The following is a 6,155-nucleotide window of genomic DNA, read 5'->3' on the forward strand; positions in this document are numbered from 1 at the left end:
CTGGCTTCATTTTTCTCCATCCATCCCTCCCTCATCTTCACTGCTAGGAAGGGAGAGCGCAGGATCCTAGGGGTGTACGTACACCGGGCCATCAAAGACAAGGTCACTCCTGTGTCTCTCAGGGCCCCACAGAAACCCCAGGAGGGACAGTGTCTTGGTTCTGCTTGGTTTCCCTGCGAAGCTGGCATCAAAAGGAACAGGGGCTGATATATGAGGGTGAGTCAAAAAGTATCCACACTCTGAATGTAGAGTTTATTTTAATTAAATTTTAGAAAAGACAAATACATCATTTTTCAACATAATCTCCTTGCCTGTCAAGACACTTTGTCCATTTGTCTCAAGCTTTTGTATTCCCTCATTTAAAGATGTTTTAGGCCGGGCGCTGGGTCATGAATGCCCCACTCTCTTCATGTCTTCATCAGAAGTGAATCTTCATCCTCGTAGGGCTGCTTTCAGGGGACCAAACAGGTGAAAGTCTGATGGAGCAAGATCAGGACTATAGGGAGGGTGATTTAACACTTCAAAATGACATTTTTGCAGAGTGTCGACAGTATGGGCAGAAGTGTGCAGACGTGCACTGTCGTGGACGATCACAACGCCCTTAGATAACAGTCCTCTGCGTTTAATCTGAAGTTCAGGCTTCAGCTCCTCAATAAGCATCTCACTGTAACAAACACCACTGATCGTGGAACATTTTTCCTGATGAAGTTCCAATACTGGCCCTTGAGAATCCCAGAAAACTGTAATCATCAATTTTCCAGATGATGGTTGACTTTTGAACTTTTTCTTGGTCGGTGATTAAGGATGTTTCCATTCCATACTCTGCCGTTTACTCTCAGGCTCATAGTGAAGAATCCATGTCTCATCACCAGTAATGATCCTCTTTAAGAAACTTTCACCTTGCTGAGCGGATTGGTCCACATTTTGTTTGCAGACACCCAAATGCTTCTGTTCATGCTCTTTTGTGAGTTGTTTTGGTACCCGTCTCCCACACACTTTTCGAAACCTGTCTAGCGTGGATTACTTAAGTTTCAGGTGTTAAAACATTCTCCCTATAGTCCTGATCTTGCTCCATCAGACTTTCACCTCTTTGGTCCCCGAAAACAGCCCTAAGAGGACAAAGATTTTGATGAAGAAGTGCCAGCAGTGCATTCGTGGCTCAGAGCTCAGCCTAAAACACGTTTTAATGAGAGAATACAAAAGCTTGTTGACAGATGGACAAGTGTACTGAAAAGCAAGGCGATTATGTTGGAAAATGATGCATCTGCCTTTTCTAAAAGTTAATTAAAATAAATTCTACAGTCAGAGTGCGGATAATTTTTGACTCACACTCAGCACACTGGTCGAATGTAGAAAGAAATGCATAAACAATGCCAAGCTGGGAGGAGGGTGAGTGATTTTGTATATATAGGAATCTATTGTCACTAGGAAGCTCAGACCCAAATGTGGTCCAACTATAACTACTGTGCAACACCTTATGACAGAGCCCCCAACTCTAGGGTTTATTCCCCCGTCCTCATTGGTCACTGGAGTTCTACATTTCATTGAATGTGTCCTTCACGTTGCTTCAGCTTTGAGACAGAATGAATGAAACGAAAATTAAAGAAAGGTTTCAACTCCCTGCCTCCAGGCTGTGTTCACGTGGTTGCCAACCTGGGGTGCCCAGCTCTCTCCCTTTGCTTGTCTGACTGTCACGCCTCCTTAGGAAGCCAACTCAGGCCCATCCCTTTTGACTTGTCTGCTCTCACCACAGGGCCACTCACTCTTACCCCATTCTGTGGTTTCCTCTAGCTTTTTGGTTCCGTGAGTTTGTCCTTCTAAAAACTCCCCAAGGGCAGTAACTTGGCTCCTCCCCCTCCGCACCTGCAACCCTAACAGCACCTGGCACAGGGCCAGACACCCTGGGAGGTTTCCATGGCCCGACCAGTAAAACCACATCCTCTGTATCTCAGGTCCTGCAATTCTCAGCCAGTCCCCCTCAGTGAAGTTAAAGTTTCTCCCCTCGACTGAGCATTTTCTGTGCCCCTGCTGTGTGCCTATCCCTGTTCAGGAGCCTAGAGAGAAAGGTGACAGGACTCCAAGGCCTGAGGGGAGGAGGCAGGGAGAGGGGGCTGCACAGGGCACAGACGGGAGAGGGGCCCGAGGGAGATGCCCAGAGATCATTCCGCAAAGAGAGGTGAGCGTCAGCCTGTGTCCTGTTAGTGAGTTCAAGCTGGAACCGAAAAACAGAAAACAATGCAAGTTTTTAAGTGATGGAGTTGGGGAAACAGCCTTTTCTCCTTCATCAGAGGAGTCTTGAGGCTGCACACAGCCATCCAAAGGCAGGTGGGGGGGAACCCACTGCCCTGGCCGCCCCAGCTCTGTGCATCCTCAGGTTCCAAATCTTTGTCTCTCAGTGCCCCCTGCTCTACCCAGGAACCCAGAAGGGTAGTCAGGTTCTGCCAGCAGAGGGACCCAGCACACAAGGCAGCCTTCTGCAGCTAAGCTTAGGATGGGCTGTTGCGGGCCAGGTGGTCCGGGGGATGGAATAACTATGGAAGTGGGCACTGGGCAGGGAGGGATGGAGCAGGGAAGGCGCCTGCTCACCCAGCACCACGGGCAGGGAAGGCAGGTGCCCACTCACCAATCCACTAGAAGAAGAAGTCACACACATCCGGGCCCTTGGGGTCTGCAGGAGACAGAGAAGCTCAGGTGAAGTGGGCACTGGAGAGTCCTGGAGGATGCTTGGTGATGAATAGGGTGGGGACCTCAGCTGCCCAAACTTAGGGGACAGGCCCAGGACCCCTCCCCACATGGTGGCCTGAACCCTGTGCTCTCAGGCAGCTCCACCTTCTCCCAGGAGCCCTCACCTCCTCGACTGTACACAGCTTTGCCTAGTTAGGGTCATAGATGTTCAGGAAGCCAAGGACCTGTCCCAACCAGAGTCGGCGGGCAAAGGGGAACTGGTGGGACCAGGACACCACCTTGCCCAGGCTTCCTCTCTGCTGGACCTGAAATGGCAACAGGAGGCCAGGCCACTCAGCAACCCAGTGTCACCAGCCAGGCCGGTAGGGAAGACAGGAGGCTGTCCAGGAAGGCCCAGTCAATGCCCCGCCCTCCTCCTGCACCCCCTCTCCCAGTCAGTCACCCAGTCCTACACATCTCTGGGCTCAGTCCCCTCTCCCGTCCCATGGCCACTGCTCTAGGCCAAGCCACCCTCTTATTGCCCCTGGGTGAGCTCAGCAACCCCAAACTGGCCAACCTACATCTATCTGGTGCCTGTCACCAACCCTCTATCTCCACTACAGCCAGAAAGAGATTCCATTTCAGCACCAAAGTTTTTCATTTGAAGGAGAATTCCAGCTTGTTATTTAATACAGGAACCACCTCCATTCCTCTCCTGTTGTCATGTGCCCCTTTTTTAATTGAGGACCTACTATGTGCAGATCCCCACCTTAGGACAATGAGATAAACATGGTGCTGTCCTTTCATTCTAGGCGGGGAAGACATAATAAACAAGTAAGCAACGAAGTTAAATGTTTGCAGGCAGTTGTAAAATGTTTGCAGTTTATTTGCTAAGAAGGAAATAAACACAGCCCTGGGAGAGAGACTACCAGGGAGGCCCTGCTGAGATAGTGTCACCCAGGATGGACTCTCGTTGAGAGGACACTCACGGTCAAACCGGAAGGAGAATAAGGAGCTGACCATGTGAAGAGTAAGGGAAGAGACTCCAGGCAGAGGGAACAGCAAACACAGAGTGTCTGGAGTAGGAAAAAGTGTGGTGTCTCCCCGGAGTTGCCACCAGGGGGAACAGTGGCCTGAGATAAGGTTGGCGAGGTCATCAGGAGGGTGGTATGTGCACTAGGACAGAGGATTGAAAGGCTGAGGGACATCACAGAGAAAGCACTTAGCACAATGCCAGCACACAGCAAGTAGCTACAAAATGAGTGAGGGTCAGGTAGTAGCAAACTTGGAGCTGGAAATTTAAGGCAATGGTCTTATCTCTGACACGTACTTGCTTTGTGTCTTGAAAAGTCAACTGACATCTCTGGCCCTGTTTTCTTGTCCACAAAACAAGGTTACTAACACCTGGTAAATTGAGGAGTAGTTCTGATTGTGCTTTGGAAAGCACAAGCACTACGCAAACATCAAGGAGATAGTTTTAAAACCTTTCCTGCTTTTACAGCCAGCATCGTGCAGGGTACAAAGAAAGGTACCTCACTGTCTCAGAATCACTTCTGTATCTCACTCCAGGTAGAAAGTGGTGATATAGATTGACCCCAGGGGAAAATAAACAGAATAGTTCTGTGCCTTCCACTAGATGGGAACAGCAAGCAAATAGGTTTAAAAGACTCTTGCCTGGTTGTCGTAGGAGAGTAAAATAAACAAGATATGACAAATTGCATCAGCATCAAACCCAACTTTATCAAATGCAGAAAACAGGAAGTGCCTGGAGCGATCTCCCTACAGCAGTAACAACTTCAAGCTGCTGCCTTGGGAATTGACTACATCCCCTCTTCTGCCTTTCTGTTGCCCATAGACTGAGCCAGGAAGCGTCCTGGAATAAAAATATTAATTTCCTTTTAAAAATATGACTCCCCAGACTGACCCCAGTCTGTTGAAGATGATGATCTAACCAGTGCAAAGTGGTGCTTCCTCCCTCCTTCATCCGTTCTTCAAATCAGTAAGCATTTATTGGGCATCATCAGCAGGCACAGTCCTCTGGTCCAGGCTATGGAAAGTACAAGGACGGAGAGCGCCTCGTGACACTCTTCAAGCAGTCCTTCCTTGGTTGGGTCGTGTGGGTCCCAAACGAATAGGAAAAATGTTTACTGCTTAATAGATGTTGACCACAGCTGACAACTCTTTTAAAGAGTTTAGCTCAGACGCTACAGACAATTGTACAGTCTTCTTTGATCACTTTGTCATAAGCTCATTGAAAATTCTCTGTAAACATCATTTTCAATGACTGCTACATCTAAGCACATGGTTTGCCCAACCCTTTCTCACAACAGCAGCCCTGGACCATGAGGCTTGCATTTATACCAGTACATGGACTTGATCACCTGAGACACTCTCCTGCTGCTTGGAAACACTGGGAAACAGATCAAACATGAAACTCCCCTGGAAAATCAGAGGGCTGTCATGTGTGGACCAGAGGCTCAACCCACTAATCATCTCCTTACATTCATGGTTAACAGCAAAGTCTCTGCAACCAGACCTCCTGGCTTTGAATCCTGGCTCTGCCTCTTACCAAGAGTGACCCTGGGCAAGCAGCTAACCTCTTTGTGCTGTAGTTTTCTTCCCTCGATTATGGGGATTTTTTTTAAAAAATCTGTTTTGTAGGATTGTTGTGGGAGAAAACATATAGTGTTCTTTTCTTAGTGCCTAGAACGTAGGCAGTGCTCACTAGAGTTAGCTACTACTGTGTATCATGAGCCCAACTACATAGAAGCAGCTGAGAACTGAGGGAGGGAAGGAAAGAGTTACAACCCGAATTCAAACCCAGGCTCTCCCACTTCAAAGCTCTTTCCCTTACTGCCCCTATGCTGTGGGCAAGAAGATCAGCCAAGTGAGGGAAAGAGTCAAAGAGTCAGAGTCCAAGCGTCCCTGCGTGGGGGGCAGAGGGGGGTGGAAGGCAACCACAGGACTGGGGGAAAGTGGAGAGGAATGAATGTAAGTGCTTACGTGCCCTGGCGTTTAGACAGAGCCCAGGGTTCAGGGGAGAACGAAGAGAGCTGTGGCCTCAGGGGTTGTGTAATGAATAACCTGTCACTCGGACGGCAGAGGGGGAGGGTGTTGGGGTAACTGGGTGAGAGAGCAGATCTGTAGGAAATGGGGCCCCTCGGAGGATGCCTTCCAAGGAACTCTTCCTGAAATACGTATTGGTTTACTTTCTGCGTTATGAGCCTTGGACCTGACCTGGAAGGAGATAATCATGAGAAATGTGAGAGGAGTGTGGAGTTGTCGACAGTGTCCCCATCCCCTGCTGTTTTATGTATGACAACCATGGATGTGCCAATGCTTTTAACATTTTTCTAGTGTTTGCCAACTGGTGTTCTATCCATCCTCCAAGACCTCTTTATTTTTTAATTTTCTCTTTTCCTAGTTCGCCTAAGCCTACTATTCGTTCCTTCACTACATCTTGTGTCATATTTTATTGCACTAATTTATTT

Source organism: Hippopotamus amphibius, chromosome 1, assembly GCF_030028045.1.
Source record: "Hippopotamus amphibius kiboko isolate mHipAmp2 chromosome 1, mHipAmp2.hap2, whole genome shotgun sequence".
Taxonomy (NCBI): Eukaryota; Metazoa; Chordata; class Mammalia; order Artiodactyla; family Hippopotamidae; genus Hippopotamus; species Hippopotamus amphibius.